Source organism: Carya illinoinensis, chromosome 9 (assembly GCF_018687715.1).
Source record: "Carya illinoinensis cultivar Pawnee chromosome 9, C.illinoinensisPawnee_v1, whole genome shotgun sequence".
Taxonomy (NCBI): domain Eukaryota; kingdom Viridiplantae; phylum Streptophyta; class Magnoliopsida; order Fagales; family Juglandaceae; genus Carya; species Carya illinoinensis.
The window spans coordinates 24,626,677-24,645,770 of NC_056760.1; positions in this window are offsets into that span (position 1 = coordinate 24,626,677).

The following is a 19,094-nucleotide window of genomic DNA, read 5'->3' on the forward strand; positions in this document are numbered from 1 at the left end:
CTTGTTTGGACTAGAGGGACTAGAAGGTAAAATTACTGAGAGGACCAAAGTAGACCTCAGTGTCAATACTGGCAACCAAGTTGGGTATTCAAGTATACTAGGACGGTCTGGACTTCAATGATTCAATTCCCCTATCTAATGGCTCATTTGGAGGAATACAAGCTCTTCAGAATGTGGAGCAATGCTTTACTATCTAGACAAATACCACAATGAAGTTGATAAATGAGCAAATATCTCCGAGAGCTTATTATTTTGGTCTCTTCAATGGCATTTAGGGGTGTAAAATGAAACTGGTGAACTAGTAAACCGGATCAAACCAATAGGTTTGGTCTAATACTGAGTTTGGTTCGATCTGGTGTTTATTTTTTCACTTAAAATCGGTCAAAATTGGTCCAGTTTTGATTTTTCTTTTTCTAAAACTGGACCAAACCAATGCATATATATATATTAATTTTTTATATTGTATATAATTATATATAAAATAGTTTTGTATTATATGATAAATTATTAATTAATATAATATTAAATTTTAAAATCTTATATCACTATACTTTATTGTATTAATAGTTATACCATAATTATATTGTACATATTAATAGTTATACTATTACTATATCACTATAGTCTATCATACAATTATAATATATATTATAATATACTATAATATATTATTACTATAATATATTATCACTATAATATTATATAATATAAAATATAGTATATTAAAAGAGGAAAACAGGACTGAACTGGACCAAAAATAGATAAAATCGAGTATCAATTTAGGAGGATAACCAGTGCATAATTGGTTTTGAAAAATGTAATACCGATGCATATCAAGTCGGTCTTAAATTTTGTCTAAAACAGACCAGTTACATCCCTAATGGCATTGGACCTAAGAGGACACAATAAAAAATGATTGTCTGAGGCCCAACATACTCTTTCAGTGCCAACATCACAGTGGAAGGTTATATGTGATGCCCTCAACCTCCGTTTGGGATAGGACGGTGACTGTGACATCGGGATATGTAACTCAAGACTACATACCCCTATTCATGATAGTTAAGTATGCAATGCATCTAACATATTACTAGCAGTATGCAATAACTTGCAGCGGAAAAGTATAAATTAAGCAAAATTTAGAGCAAATACGAAAGTCATGGTACCAAAAAGGCAACTACATCATCCCAAACGTTGTAAGACAAAAATATTTTCCAAAATGTGACGCTCCGAAATCCCCACGCATGGATACGAGGAAGTCGAGACGTCCGGATGGTGACATCACAGGTCACCACCCTAACGATGTGTGCTAAGTGTGTGTATAAGCAACAAATGTGTACGAAGAAACACGCAGCGGATAGCAAAGTCATAAACTAAGTAACAGAATTTTTCTTGTTTAATACAAAACTGTTCAAAACATACATAATAAAATATTACATAATACAAATATTGTTTTAAAACTAACTACAAAGCATAGACTTTAACTCAGCACTCCAGCGGAGTCGCATCCTCGGGCTCAGCCTCCTCCTCTTCCTCGAACTCTGCATCAAAATCTACGGTACCAAAATAATGCCGCAGGTAAGTAAAATCCAAACACCACTAGATAAAAATATATAAAACTCAAACAATATGCATGAAAGAATGCAAATGCTCACATTCCATAAAATCACATTTTTTCCACGCACGCCAAAATCTCATTTGGCCCCAAAACATATCCTTTAAACATAACCTCGCCATTATCCCCGATAATGGCTCGAAAACCAGACCGTCAGAGCACTATAGGCGGGAATCACAGGTGGGACTCTACCACCATCCCTGCTCACCACCGTCCCTACGCGAGCACCGTAGGCAGGAATCATAGGCAGGAATCACAGGCGGGACTCTACTATCGTCCCTACTCACCACCATCCCTACGCGAGTACCGTAGGCGGGAATCACAGGCGGGATTCTACCACCGTCCCTGCTTGAGCACCGTAGGCAAGAATCACAGGCGGGATTCTACCACCGTCCCTACTTACCATCATCTCTACGCGTGCCTCTGACTCAAACCGGTCAGTCCAACCATTCACATATACCATAAATCATTTCTCGCTGACCAGCACAGTTTTCATTTTTCAAACACATGTACATGCATGCAACTACATGAAAAATCTGATTTTCCTTTTTAAACATGAATATGCGTGCACTATACAAAGCAAACATCAAGGCACAAATATCTCAAACAAACATCAACATCAACCCAACAATTTCGTCCTCAATCCATCCGACCTCCGAACTCCTTGGACTCAGTCCGGAATCAACCAACCAATCCAATAATTATTGGAAGAGTAAAATATATTTAAATCTAAAATTAGAGTTTTAAAAATACTTACAGCGCTATACGATATTTTTTGAAAGCTTGCGGCGTTGCAAACGGCGGAGGAAAAACAAATTAACAGTCTAATTTACACTATGGTCGTGGGTAATAAATTATCCACTTTCGAACGGGGACAAACCAAGACACGAAATTGATAGGGAATGGTCTTGAGATAATTATGAAGTTAAGGGAAACGAGTTTTAGCCGTGGGTGGTGGTGGAAATGGCGGTGGAAAGCCAAAAAGGGGCTGAACGGAGTTGAGCTCGTGGGAGCTGCTCCGGCAACGGATCGGAGCCGAAAATGGGTGGTTTAGGTCAGCAAGAGGTAGGGGAAGAAGCTGTGAAGAGATGGTAGCCGGAGGTGGTGTGACGGCACCTAAATCGCTGAAAAACAGTGTGGCTTGGAGGAGCTTGTGGTGGCTAACGGTGGCTCGGATGGAGGTGAAACTTGGTGGGGATGTTCACAGGTGAGAGGGGAAGAAAACTGGGTGGGTGGTGTGCCGGCGAGCGGCGGTTCTGGGCTGTGAAAGCAATCGGTGACAGGGGACAAAAACAGGGTAGGTGCTGTGACTTCCAACCGTGCGTGGCGGCTAACGGCTGGTCCGATGACTTTGAAAATTGGTGGGGATGATCTCTGGTGGGAGGGGAAGAGAATGGTGGAGGTGGTTTGCTATAGGCGGCCGAACGGCAGCTGTCTGGACCAGTCAACAGGCGGCGACGGGAAGGAGAAATGGAGGCTCGGGCACGTGGGAAGAGAAGAGAAAAAGAAGAAGAAAAAAGAAAGAAAGAAGAAGGAAAGAAAAGGGAAAAGGAAAAAGGAAAAGGGAAAAAAGAAAAAGAGAAAAGAAAAGAAATGAGGTCCAATCCTTACTCCGGAAACCAAAAACTGATCCGCCAGAAACGAATTTAAAAATCGTAAAACGACTAAAATAAATTAAACACAATATCAAATACTTTAAAACCAATTTAAAATACAATAATTTAAAATAAAAGAACCAATATATTAAATAAATTAAAAAGCGCATTCAGTGAAAATACACGTAAAAATTGGTCATCACACAAAACATTAGGGGTCTCCGATAAAATGAATCTTAATTTATGAAACAGGAAACTTTAGTAGCACTAAAACCCTTCACAGGTTACACTCAAGAAAATTCCCCTTGTTTGCAGGGGCTCGGGATCAGGCTCAAGAAGTCCTAAATTAAAAGCAACTTTTTATGTCTTAGAAGAACAATCTATTGCTTGTTTAATATATTCTGTTACAAAATCCATGTGCCCCTTGATCTTAGAGACTTCTTTTGGCTTGAATGACTAGGTCCAGTGGTCATCCTTATTAAGGGCTTCTGGAATATCCTTAAGATGCAGAGTCGTGAGCTCCAAACAGGCGACAACAAACTTATAACAAGTTTATATAGTAAACTCGTCCTTTATTAGCTCATTAATCTCATTCATCGTTCTCAAGATCCTGCATACCAACCACAACTTCTACCAATCCGAGTTGGGAATAGTAGTGGAAACTACCATAGTGAGATTTCAAAAAATCTCATAAAGTAAAAAATCACCATACAATAGATAATATAAGCATACAAATGCAAACCATGAAATGAATGCATGGACACGTACTTGACATAGCAAAAACACTTATGCAATTTGACTTTTCAAATCACATACTTTTACTTTGCTTTGCATTTTGAACAATTTGATACACATCTTTTACGGCCTTATCTTTACTTGTAACACTATGGTTAGATACCTTATGACTCCCCTATACATCGTGTGTTCCCTGCTAGTTATCACATCGCTCTGCGAACCACTTGGCCAAGGTGACTACGTCTTATTCTTGTGGAAGTTTGTCATATTCGTGTTCACTACACACACCACATATAGGCATTCACTAGTTTTAGGTGCTATCTCGCTCTGGCATCCTTTAGAAATGATCTATTCAAGGTTCGTCAATTGTACTTTGTCAATCCAAGAGTTACCACTCCAATTTACACACTCCAGAGTGGACAAAGGAGTTCCACTAGGACATTCTCCCGTTGTAGAATTTAGGGTCGTGATAAAATATTTCTCGACTCCTTTCTTTGAAAATAGTGAACAAACTCAAATGCATGTGACATGTACTTATGATACTTCTTTCTTTTCATGAACTATGTAATCATGTATGTTGAGATTCATCCAACCACACACCAAGCAATATGCATCTCACATTGCGGCTTGAAAATATTAGAATATGTGAATACTTGATTTACACATATGAATAATGGCATTCAACACTTATCAACAGGTAGAACAGTTTCACAAACATCATTCACTATACTTTGCCAAAACACATAAGCACTTGTAAGCCTTATTTTACAATAGTAACATGGGCTTATGACTTCTAACATGTTCGATATAACATCATCAAATAACAGGGAACCATAATTGTAGAGATCCGAATACAAAGCATGGCATCATAAGAGATTTTATTTGACAAACAAGTTCACAATCAAGCAAGCTAAAATATATAATTTAAACTATTAGACTTAGTGACAACACAAAACCCTAATCCGAGAGTGTAGGTGTGGTGTGTTTAGGGTTTACTCCCTCTCGATTGTAAATCTCTTTTTTCATGGCTAGAATGGCTCTCCTTCTTGCAGAAACCCTGGTTTCCCAAATATGTCTTGTGCAAGCTAACACATGGATTTAACCATATGCCCCTTTCCAAGTCATGGAAAAACACTCAAAATCCATGACCCTCTTCACCCTCCATTCATGCAGCCGTGTGTGTGAGAGATGGTGAAAATGGTTAACATAGAGGTTTGAGTGGTTCTTACCGTGCAAGTTCCTCATCATTGGATGGACTCTTGGCTTCCTCTGTTCACTCGTGGTGTTGGTTGGGTGGAGATGGGTGAGACGTACGTGGTGTTTGGTTGGTGAAAAAAGGTGAGAAAATGGGAAGTGAGCTTACTTCTAGGGTGGGAGATATATATATATATATATGAAAATGAAAAGTGGTAGAGTGACCCCTTGGTGTGCCCCTTGGGTGCCGGCCCTTAAGCTCCCCTTTATATAGTTCCCCAAGTTCCCATGTTAGCCTCATTTGCTATGACATAGAGAATCTCAATGGTTTGGATACATGAATGTCAAGGGTCAAAAGTCCTTTTAACTTGGCCAAAACCCTTCCTCTTCTTCTTGATGATTGTTTTTCCTTTGGAAGTCCAAGTGACCCTTACGCATGAGTGACAAGTGGCTTGTTATCTTGCTTAAAAAATTGAAACCCTAAATTCCCTTAGGGCGTGTTTCACTATGTGGTTTAGGTTCATTGAACCTCTGGGACATATTTATCTTTTGATGAAACCCTAATTCTAGACTATGTCCTCTTAGTCTTTTGCATGCTTGACATGTGGCAAGTGGCGTGTGATTCTTGCCCTTACTGCCCACCTCTTTCACTATGTGTGGGTGTATGCCTTTCCCACACATCTTTTCCTTTTCCCATACGTCTCTTCTTTTTTCCCATGCATCTCTTCTAGAAACTCTCATGCTTTCCCTCAATGCATGACAAGTGTCAAAGGAGTGGTTGGCTTATCCATGGTTGCAAGGCTGAAGCCCAAGAAGTCTCTTGGAGACTTGTGCCTCTGATTTGTAGTGTCCCCATGCACCCTTTCCCTTTCTCAAATCATTGCACATTCTTCTTGGAACTTACCAAAATTCTATGGGTGGCATGTAAGTCCTTTGGGTTTACCAAAACCATAATTTCTCTCACTACCCTTACCCACTTTACGTCCAAATACAAAGTAACTTAGAGACGAGTTGTGCATGTGAGACACATAGCATATGGTTGGTGAGAATGACATGTGCCCTACGTGTGGTTGAGCCTTCTCTCGTCTCCCTATCTATCTTCTTCTTCTAGAACCTTAGGTGCATGTTGGCCAATGGTCATTTGTGTGCTAATTGAAGTGCTACTTCCCTAGATTTTCAAATGATAAGCTTCTAGGGAAACTAAAAGGTCTTCCCCCACCATGTGGCACCTTCCTTTTGAACCCTAGAACCCGACTAGGATTTCAAACTCTAATCCCTTCTAGTGGCGAAAAATCCTATGGGCCTCTTAGGCCTTTTTGTGATCTTGGATGCCCAATGCACTAAGAACAAAGATAAGACCCATGGTCATAGTGTACTCCTCCTCTCTACTCGGCCCAAAGATTAAAATTAGTGGTAACTAAATATAGGCGAGAACTTGACTAAGTCCGGGTTGTCACAATGTACAACCACAACGATGTGGGGCTAGTACTACAACCAAATAGTTGATCCACTCTCATGTATTCCGTTAGACAATTATTTTCCTATAGGAAATTTTTTTAAAATCAAATCTTACAACCAAACAAATGAAAATATGTTTTCTTGCCAAAATAGTTTGGAAACATCTTACCTTAGAGATGGTGACCCAAAAGTTTACTCATTGGATGTTTTCGGAGTGGCTGAAGAATTGACAATTATGGCAACGGATATCAGGTATAATGTATCAATAGCAAAAAACAATGGGAATATAAGGGGAATTAATTTAATATGTTTTGCTTGGCATGGTGCAATTCCATCAGCAATTGTGCGTGATTATTCTAGTAACATTAGTAAAGCTCCTTTGTCTATTTCCTTGCCAAAGATTGGCTATTGGTTTATTACTATTTTGCTTGTTAATATTTCAAATATACTTGGAGGGACTCAAAACACTGTGATAAAAGTTTGCTACTCAATGGAATCACAAGTGCTTCAATGTCCCATAGGGAATGCTAGATCAAATTGTACATAGGAAAGATATGCCCTTGAAATAATTCTCCAGAGAGATTCAACCCCATTTGGATCCTATTATATGCTAGTCTGTGAAAAAATATCCTCAAATTCAACTAATTTTCCTCTTGAATCCCTTGCAAGCAACTCCTCCTTAGGTGGGAAACCAGATGATAGTTGACTTACTTTATTTTGGACCTTTCTCATGGTGAAGCTAGAGGAAATATACACATTCGACTAAGAGGAGCAGTAGATGTAGCAAGAGGCGTTACTTGTATCCATTCAGAGAATGGCAAAACGCTTGCTCATGGCAACATCCAACCTCAAAACTTTTTTGTATGAATCATTTACCAAAATGTATCAGTTGCCCAATATTGTCAGCCACCACCATACGATCAACAACAAGGTTACCCTCCTTCAATAGTTGCATTTGCATCCTAGTATGGAAGTTTTATCTTCCTATTAGTTGAGAGCTATGGCGCAAGGAAATTGGAAGCCTTCATTGTTGTTCTCATTACAACAAGGGTAGTCTTTATTGCTTGGATGTTTTGCACGCGCCTTGGGTTTGAGGGACTCAAAGAAGCATACCCACATCTTGTAGCCAAGGTGCTCTAAGGGGGAGAGATTGTCAAGGGCCCTGATTGAAGTAGGTAAGTCTGCACGTGAAGAAGTGGATATGAAATAACAGTGAAGTCTAAGGGGATGTTGGAAAAGTTTTTTTATCTCATCTCATTTCATTTTCAAACATCATTCAAATACAAATACTTTCAAATTAATCATTACAAATTTTTCAAACTTTCAAATAAAAAAAAAATATCAACCTTTTCAAATCCCAAAACAAAAGATTATATGAAAAAATTATAATAGAAAATTATATTCTAACAATATTTTAATTTTATAATATTTTTTATTCAACTTTTTCTCTATCATTTTTCAAAATCCAATAAATACTTAACTCAAACTATCTCCCTAATATTCACAAACTATCTTACTACTATTCATAAAATTCACATCTCATCTCATTCCCCAACCATCCCTTAAGTAAGAACCAAGCAACACCGTTTTGGAAAGAAGGAAATGATGCGTTTTATTTTAAATTAGACATTACATTTTGTGACTGTGAGGTAGCTTGTAGAAACTCTTGTATCTACAGTCTTTTTAGAATTCCTTGCTTTCTGTTATGAGTTTGTTACTATCTTGTAAATGCCAAGAGCGTATAGGGTGTATAAGGGTAAAAAGGCCAACACGAAGAGATTATCTTTTGAGCTTGTAGCCAGTGGAATTCTCTCTGAAGGAAGAGTGCCTCGAACTACCCATTATCATTCATTTGCTCTTCTAAGTTTATCAAACTATCATTTCTTTTCTTTATATTTCCTCTACCATTCCATTTCCTATTGAGTCATGCAGTAGGATCATAACAAAGTATGTGGTGGTTCTTTAGGATGTTTTAATTAGACTGAGTTTATTATTTATGGATAAGTTGTTTCAATTAGTACAAAACTGAATATGGGTTGTATGCATTTTTAGCAATAGTTTTGGTTAAATATATCTTGTGTTATATATATATATATATATATATATTAGTTTGAGTTGAGGAATACTCTACTGGGTGTTAGTATGAACGTGTTAATTTTCTTGCAAATTGACAGATTTTTACAATTATCAACATGTGCTTAATGGCTTAAGATTTTGTTATTTAATTTTCTAATTTCTTATTAGTAGTTGTGTGTTACTAGTCAGAATGTTTGTAACTTATGATGTGAAAAGAACAAATTTTGATATAAATATGATTTTTACCTTGGGAATATGATAATTCATACAAGCACAAAAGGAAATGAGTGGAGAACCTTGTGCGGATTAATTCTATATCACCAGTTATTAGAGGATTATGTTGGTTAGATACAAAAAGTGCTTTGTAAACTTTAGAGATATCATGAAACACAGATATGGTGTTGTAGAAATCTTAGGCTTTCACGAGTGTTTCGTCTCATTAATATTATAAGAATTATTTTTTTCATCAGCCCCTTAACCCATTTTACACCCCACACCTTATGTGTCAGCCACCCAATCACTGACAAAAAAAAAAAAAAAAGCTCTTCATATTTCCTAAAACCTCTCCAATCTCGTAGTCCACCACAACCGATGCCTTCTCCACCTCACCTTCCCAACCATACCCAACTCACCCCCACCTTTCATTCTCCCTCTGCTAAGTCCCTAGTTCGTCTAGAACACAATCCCAACAAAAAATACATAAAATCCAATGAACCCAACAGCCTACCACAGAAAAATCCCCACACTAACCCAACGGGTAGAATTCAATTGCCATGCACCACAATTTAAAACTTGCTCCAAGGTTTTATGGTCTTTTTCAAGTGATTGATAAGATTGGATCTGTGGCTTATAAATTGAATCTTCAATCTTTTTCAAGGCTACATCCAGTTTTTCATGTGTCATGTTTGAAGAAGAAGTTAGGCCAACATATCACACCACTCTCTACATTACCTCTTGTGGATTTACAAGGCCAAATTCAACATAAGCTCTAGTCTATTTACAGAGAAGGATGAAGAAGGTTAGGAATTAAGCAGCTACTGAAGTACTTGTTAAGTGGGTGGAGGCATCTCTTGAAGATAGTTCCTGGAAATTGTTGTGGAAATTAAAGGATCTTTACCCAAACCTTGTGGGTAAGGTTCTTTGATGTGCAGGAAAATTATATGGCCTTTGAGGTCAAGGACCTTAAAAGGGAGGGGATTGTAAGGGGAAGTCAGAATGAGTGGGGAGGGACTAAAGTTAGAAGCCTGGAAGTGGAAATAGGCTTGAGAGTGTGACAGGGATGAAGTCCAAAAAGAAAAGTCCTCAATGCTGGAACAAATCAAGAAAGCACAGAAGGAATGTTTTGCTCAAAATCAAATTGTACCAAAGATGGAAAGTGTGCAAGAATTAAGGGTAAGAGAGGATTCTATGGTATTTTCATCTCCAAAAATGGAAGGAATGGGAAAGGATATTGTTTCCAAAAGATTTGTAATGGAGGCTACAAGGAAAGTCAACCTTAATTAATGTGAAACTGCCATTAAAAAAAAAAAGAAAAAAAAAAGGAAGGTCTCAAAGTAGTGGTGGCAGCTCCTTGCCATAATCAGGGAGATAGCATCACACAGAATCCACATTGGCTTCCTAAATTAGTTCACTAGATAAGTTCTTGGCTGACCAAGTTCTTATATTGGGAAAATCCAAAAAAAGGGCTAGTTGGAAAAGGAGAGCAAGGGACAGGTTCAATGCTAATTTTGTCACTAAGTCCAACAAGCAAGTGAAGGGTACTGGCGATAGGAAAAGGAGCTCTAAAGGAACTTGGATGATCATCATATTAATAATGCTCCTAATAGATAGAAATTAGAGGAAATGGATGACATGGAATCAAATGATATATAATTGGTGGAAGCTGTCACACAGCCCCACCAATAGCCATGAATTGCCTAAGTTGGAACTGTCGAGAGTTTGAAAACCTTCAGACTGTTAGAGATCTTCATCTCATGGTGAAGAATAAGGCCCCAACCTTTGTTTTTCTAATGGAAATAAAGTGTAGAATGAATAAGGTAGAGAAGATTAATAAGAGGTTGAAGCTTGATAATAGCTTTATAGTGAATTGTAGAGGGCATAGTGGGGGGATTGCTTTCTTGTGTAAGGGTGATGTTGATGCCAACTTAGAATCATACACTCAGAACCATATTTCTATTAGAGTTAAAAATGCAAATCATAGGAAGACATGGATACTTACTAGTTTCTATGGAAGCTCATAAACTGTTATGAGGCAGGAAAGTTGGCAGCTCCTCAGAGGGCTGAAACCTAAAAGAGAATTGGGGTGGCTATGTGTTGAGGATTTTAATGAGACCCTTAGCAACAATGAAAAGTATGTGGGAGGTTTGAGATCCTACAATCAAATGGAGGCCTTTAGAATGATAGTGAAAGAATGGTGGTTTGAGTGGTTTGGGTTTTGTTGGTAATAGATTTACTTGGTCCAATAACAAATAGGGACAAGCTTTTACCAAAGAAAGGCTAGATCAAACCTTTAGTAGTAATAATTGGACTGAGTTGTTCCCTAGAAATGTGGTTCATACATTACCTACACAAAGTTCAGATTATTATCCAATTTTCATCTTTATGGAAAGTACTCATAATGACATGATCAGTAACAAAAAACCCTTCTGGTATGAAGCTAGCTGCGCACAAATAAATGAATGTTATAGACTTATTGAGGAAGAGTGGAGAAAAACAAGGTTAGCAGAAAACAAGCACAGTTACACTACAAAAGGCCTTAAGAAATGTTAGTAGCAATTGTTTAGTTGGATTAAACAGCAAGTTGGAACTCAAAGAGAGAAATCCAAACAAAATTGGCACAAATTTCCAGCTTGTAGCTATCTAATCAATGGGATATGAATGATAGAGTAAAAACATTGCAATGGGAAGTTGACAAACTCTTGAAGAAGAGAATATGAAGTGGAAGCAATGTGCCAAATAGAGATGGCTGAAGGAATGGGATAGAAATACTAAATTTTTTCATCAATGTGCATCTCAAAGGAGGAAGGTAAACCAAATAAAAAGGCTTATTGATGAAAATGGAATTGAGGTCTCATCACTAGAAGAAATTTGTCAGCAATTTCCAAGGCTATTTTTAGGAGCTCTTTACAACTTATGAACCAAACAACATTGAAGAATGCTTGGCAGTAGTGAAGATATGAACAGGGAGCTGCTTAAACCTTATACTTCCCAGGATGTTGAAGAGGCCTTGTTTCAAATGAATGGTCTAAGCTCACCTAGTCTAGATGGCTTTCCAAGAGAATTTTATCAGAGCAGTATAGTATAGTGGGAGTGTAGGTAAGTGAAGCAGTATTATTTGTGCTTAATTCTAAACGTTGTATTGATGACATAAATAACACCTTTATTGTTCTTATTCCTAAGAAGAAGTCCCCCACTAGGGTGTTTGATTTCAAACCTCTTTCTGTTTGTAATGTCATATACAAGATTATTTCCAAAATCCTAGCCAATAGATTGAATAAGGTCTTACCAAATATCATCTTTGAGAATCAATCAGTTTTTGTTCCTAGCAGACTTATTTCTGACAATATCATTATTGCATTTGAGACAATGCATACTATGAAGTACAAAATGGCTGGGAAAGAAGGGTATATGGTTTTGAAGCTTGGCATGAGTAAGACGTACGATAGAATTAAATGAAGGTTTCTTATATCAGTAATGTGCATAATGGGTTTTGATACAAGATGGCTAGATTTGGTTATGAGCTGTTTAGAATCAGTATCCTATTCTATATTGGTTAATGGGACCCCTCAAAGATCTTCCAAGCCATCAAAGGGTATTAGGCAATGTGATCCCATAGCATCTTATCTATTTATTCTGTGTGTAGAGACATTGAGCACAATGATAAGAAAAGCATAAGAAAGAAGGCTTAATTATTGGGGTTCCTTTTGCAAGAGGAAAAGTTAGACTCTCTCACCTATTTTTTGCAGATGATATCATTTTGTTTTCTAAGGCTAATTTAATTGAGTGGAGTAGACTTTTTAGTATCTTAAAAGTTTATGAAGAAGCCTCAGGACAAAGACTAAACCTAGGAAAGACCTCGATCCAGTTCAGTAGAAACACAACTCAAGAAACTCCAGATTTCATTCTAAGTATTGCTGGTATGAAATCAACAATGCTATGTGAGAGATGCCTTGGATTGCCAACAGTGATGGGAAGAGCAAGAGAAAAGTCTTTTAGAAGTATTTTGGACAAAGTGAGAATGAGGATCATTAGTTATAAGTTAAAAACATTATCTCAAGCTGGAAAAGAAATTTTATTAGAGCAATGGTGTAAGCTTTCCACCATATAGCATGAGTGTTTCCAAGATGCCCAGCAAATTGCTAAGAAACATTAACAGTGTAGTGGATAATTTTTTGTGGGGACAACAAGAGACTTGGAGGAAAAATCACCGGTTCTCATGGAATACAATGGGGAAGGCTAAGTTAGCAGGAGATTTGGGGTAAGAGATTTGGAGAGCTTCAATCTTGGTATGTTTGCTAAACAAGGTTGGAGAATGATTTAGCACCCTTTATCTCTAGCATCTCAAGTCTTGAAAGCAAAGTACTTTCAAGGATCTTTCTCTTCGAATGCTAGACTTGGACAAAAGCCTTCTTATATATGGAGGAGTATCTGGCAGCCAGACATCTAATTGAAGCTGGAACCTATTGGAGAATAGGCACATGTGATAAAGTTAGTATATGGGATGATAAATGGCTTCCAAAGCTTACACCATCCAAGATTCAAATTTTTGTTTTGATACTGGATGGTAAGGCCAAAATCTAGTTGGTGATTGATAGGTGAAAAGAAATGGAGAACTGAGCTGGTGGAACAGATTTTTGAAAAGGAATAAGCAAAAATGTAGATTCCTCTTAGTTCCTCCAATAGCCCTCATAAACTAATTTGGAAATGCACTTCAACTTGTCTTTTTACTATTAATAGTGCCTACCATATGCAAAAGGAGTTATGTTTGGTTCAAAGGGCCATGCCTCAAGTAGCTATAGTTTTCAAAGAGTGTGGCAGTTGATTTGGAATTTAAAGGTCACTCTTGGAGATAAGGTCTTTCTTTGGAGAGCCTATCTAAAAGCTTGACCTACTTAAGCTAACTTGTTTAAGAGAAAAATAGTGGAGTATCCAAAGTGTCTCATCTGTTCTAATGAAGAAGAGAGTTGTTCATGCAATATAGGAGTGCGAATTTGTTAAAGATGTTTGGTATCAATGTTCAAAAAGGCTCCAATTAAGTCATTTCTTTCACAGGAATTTGCTGGAAGTAATAGGGGCAATGTCGAATTCTATGGAGACTGAATTGATGTAGGAGTTTGCAGAGGTAGCAAGAAAGATTTGGTTGAGAACAAATGAACTCATTTTCAATAAAGAGTTCAACCATCCTAACAAAGTAGTAAGTGCAGCTCTGCAAACCTTGCAAATGCTACATGAAGTAGAGGAGCAGAAGAATGATACCGCAAGGCCAAGAAGCAGTACTGATGCCACGTGGGAACCCCCTCCTTTGAGTACTTACAAAATAAACTCAGATGCAGTTGTAGATAAGACTCACTCCAGAATTGGTATAGGGGTTGTGGTGAGAGACTATGAAGGAGGGGTTATTGAAACTATGAGAAAAAATAAGAGCCTTTTCCCAAATCCATTGCTAGCTGAAGCTTATGGAGCATTGCAAGCAACAAGTTTTGGCTTGGAATTGGGATTGAGAGAGGTTATAATTTAAGGTGACTCCCTTCAGATCATTAAGGCTATTAAGAAGGATGATGCTACTTGGACTTGTGTAGGAATTCTGTGACTGAAGCAAAGGAGAATCTAAGGAATTTTGCCAAATGGGAGGCTCTGCATATTAGAAGAAATATCAATGTAATAGCACATGTCTTGGCAAAAGATGCTTTATTCATTTCTTATGTAATTTTTATTATGAAGGAATCTCCTCCATGTATTTCACATTTGTTATAATGGAATGAGCACAAAAGCTTCCTTTCAATATATATATATATATATATATGGACGGGGTAAAGAGCTTTTGAAAGTCCCTTAGGTAGATCTTAAAACCCAAATATAAAATCAATATCTAAAGAAAAAAAATGAAATGATTTGTGTAGTCCTAATATATGCAAGTCCCATACAATCATTAAAAAAATAAGTAAATCTAACACACATAAAAGAACTCGCGTTTTAATTGGCGGTCTCACTCTTTTTAAAAAGAAATGCATAGAGTTTACACATCCTTAATTATGTTATACTTAGCATTACTCAAAAATAAAAATAAAAAATCCTTGTACATTATGTTTGCCTATTCCTTGCTTCTTGTCATTCATTTGTGATTTTTTTATGAATGTGATATTGTATCACGTGAAAGTACAAGAAACCATGACCTAAATGTTAAAAATCCAACTGCCAATATTGATTTTGGTGGTTTTTGTAAAAGGATGTGATGTAGTGTCCCAAATTGTATTGGGTCCAACGATTGGAAAGTTTCACGTTGCAAATTCAAAGTAGTTGACGTATAAGCTTCAAAATTAGGATGCATTGGATTTTGGAAGTCATTATTTAGTCAATTTTAAAGTGGGCCAAACAAAGGATGAAGAAATAGTAAAGAGATTTAAATTGAATCATATGCTTCGAAGCATATGTTTCAGGAGATTAAGAATATATGGACGTGATAGGAAATCTTTATGTTATTTCCTTCTCTCTCTCTCTCTCTCTCTCTCTCTCTCTCTAATAAAAGACTAATCTCATTACTTTCAAGATCACAAAGAGAGAATACATGGAGGAACAACTTCTAGTTGAATGACCTCTTCAGTGAAGAGTAGAACATTTTTAGCTAATACATGAGCTACATTTTTTGAAAGTCTAGGGTTATGCATGATCAACCAATGAGGCACCTTTCCTAGAAGTTGTTTTACAACTTTGATCAGCAACCGAGTTGAGGACCAGCTCTCTTGATTGCTTTTAACTACATTGACCATTGTTGAAGCATCCTCTTCAAATGGCATTTTTGCCAACCCCAGCCTGATACACTGCAATGTGGCTTTAAGGATACCAAGTGTTTCACCTAGCTAGGGATCTGGGAAAAAGTCACGAACTGATCTTAGAGTAGCCATTACTATGTCTTCCCATTTCCTGACAAGAACACCTATTCAAACCTTGTAATGGATTATGTCGATGGAAACATCCCAATTAATCTTGTAAGTATCCTGTGTGGGGTTGTCCAATGGTGAGCAGTGATAATATCATTCCATGGCAAACCTTTAACTATCTTATTTGAGGCTTTGAAATATTTAAGTGTTTGGTGGGCTTGTGAGACTAGAGTGAGAGGCGGGATAAAGACCTCTTCAAAGATAAAGTTGCTCCTTCTCATCCATAGATAGTTGGCTATAACTACAAACCACTCCTCACATTGCAAGGATGAGAAGAATTGTCTTAGGAGTTCCAAGAAGGGGATTTCCTCAACAGAATATTTTTTTAGTTTTCTCGAGCATGAGTGCCACACATCTTGGGTTGACCTGCAATTCCATAGGATATAAGCAATTGATTTTGGCTCCACACAACAAATGAGGCAGTTAAGAAGATCCACAACTTTTCTTTTAAACAAGTTTAGTTTGGTGGGGAGAACCTCAAGACTAGCTCTCCAGAGGAAGCCTTTAATAGTATTGGGGACCTTTAGCTTCCATACGTTTGACCAGGAGTCAATTAGGGCAATGCTACTCTAGGGTTGGCCCTCAATGCTATCCATAAGTTCCGCTTGAAGGTGATAGGCACTTCTAACTGAAAATTTGCCATAAGCAATACATATCCATGCTAGCTTATCTGAGTTCTTGATTAGACTAAGGGTTGTTCTACTAATGAGCTCACAATTAGATTTAGAGAAAAGATCCTTTAATAGAGGGAGGATCCAATGCTATGAATTAGGGTCAATTAGTTCCTTAACCAAAACATCTTCTTCCACTAGCCTCATTAAGGATTGGATTCTGAAAGAAGATGCATTGGAAATCCATTTGTGTTTCCAAATCTTGACTGATTCATTGTTGCCTAGATCAAATCTTCATTCAATAGTTGCTTTGCTACCAAGATACTCTTCCACATAAACGATCCATTATGACCTACTTTAGCATTGAGATAATCAGAGTAAGGGAAATATTTGGCCTTCTAAACCCTTGCTGCCAATGACTGAGGGTGCTGAATTAATCTCCATCCCTGCTTGGCTAATAAAGCTAGATTGAAATTTTCAAAATCTTTAAAGCCCACACCACCTACACTCTTAGCTTTCCCGAGCTGCTGCCACCTAAGCCAACGAATTTTTTTATCTGTCATCTCTTAGTCCCCATCAAAAATTTTACATTACTGATAAAGTGTTAAAATTGTATGATTAAACTGTTTAAGTGGATAAATTGTGTAACTAAAAAAAGTAGTTAAGCACTTAATTATGCAGTTGATTAATCAATTGATAAATTCTGATAATTTGAATTTAAAAAGATTTATAATGCGGCTGTTAGGCCACATCAGCATTAATATATCAATTTTATCCCTCTCATTATGAACACTTAATTTGAATAAATGTATGACATTTTTAGAAATGCCAAGAGCAAGGGCACCTACGGACTGAGGGCTTGGTCTGAATGACTTGGGACCTCAGTAGATCACACACGGTCTCAAGCAAGGCACGCCTAGTACCTACTGGAACGACCGAGCAGAAGCTGGGACACAAATTTTATTTTATTTTTGGATTTATTCAGTGCAAACGGGTATAAGTTTTGCTTTTGGACTCTTGGATATTATTATTCTTCTTGTTTTTAGTTGAGGATTGGACGAACGGGCTGTAGGTCTTTTTTTTTTTTTTTTTTCATTCTTAGTTTTTTTCTAGTTTTTAGTTTTAGGGGGAGTCAGCGTGGGATGGAACTTTGGGGGGTTCAATTTGCTTTTATTTTTCGTTTCTTTTACAGTTTTCAAGGGAGTTTTGAGTCTTTTTTTTTCTTTTATTATTTTTTTTTTGCTTCTATGTTTGGAGGGGAGACGCAAACCTTGGAGAGGCTTGTCTCCTTTACTTTTTTTTCTTTCTTGTTTTACTTTTAGGGGGTAGACGGCGTAGGGGGTAGCGGTGGCTCTCTCTCTCTCGTTGGGACTTTCTCAATTTTTAGTTTTTCTTTTTCCCCCTAGTTTCGTGCAGATGGTAATTTATTTTTTTCCTTAGTCTTATTCGTTTGGATTCGGTCGGTTGGTTTTCATTTTCTTCTGTGTGTTTTACGTTTCTGTTTTTCCATACTGGCAAGAGGTTAACAGCTTTCGGCATTTTGATTATTTTTTGCACGGTAGATTTTTCTTGTTTTATTTCTTTTATTTACTTGTCTCTTGATTATTTTTACTTCAGTTTTCAATAGATGCAGAGATGTTTAGAGAGGATATTCAACTTGAAATGTTAAGATTCATCATTTTTAGGCATTTTGCTGATTTAGTAATGATAGGCTAGATTTTTAACTTGGGATTCAATGAATAACTTATGACTATTTTGGGTTGGATTTTCTTCAAGGTTATGCAATTTTGAATGATTAACTTGATATATTGTATTTCATTTTGCCTATGGGAAGGATTAAAATTCTATGTTCTTGAACTTGATCAGTCGTAAAAATAAAGGCACGATTGATGCTTGAACTTATAACAAGATTTGATGTTTTCTTTAACTTTTACACTTGTTATAAAATCTGTCAAGTACCTTGATTATATTGAAAAGTGTGCTTATTATTTTATTAAACAACCATGACTTCTAGGAATGAGAGCATGGTTGAGAGAAGATGAAATTAGAGGAAAATCCAACTTCATATTAGAAATGGGCGAAAATTGCATCCCAAGTATTTGTTTTATTGTTTCTTACAAGTTTAATTCAACTTCTACACATTTTCCTTAAATCTCTTGGTTCTTGATAATTTTAGAAATATAGATTCACATTTATTTTCATCTTTTATAGTCGATACATCTTTTACATCAAAAATGTCACCAATACTTTGATAACCCTTTATCCATGTGGAATACAATCCTGGACTTATCATTGATACAACTTGACACTTCTATACTTGGAAGAACACATTTGAGAACGAGTCAATTACTCTATTAATCTCCTTCACAAATGCCTTTAAGGCTTTAAACAAACCTATGTTGTAGGTAGGAATTGCTTGGATGATAGACTTGAGGAGGATTTCTTTTCCTACTTGTAACGGGAACTTCATTTCCAGTTGTTCACCTTGCCTCTTATTTTTTCAAGAATGGAATTAAAAGCTTTTGACTTATATCTGCCCGCATAAGAGGGTAATCCCATGTAGTTCTCATAAGATTTTGATATCCTCACTCCAATGGCAGCCAAGATTATATCTTTCACTTTTGGTCTGGTGTTGTTGATAAAGAAAATAGAGGTT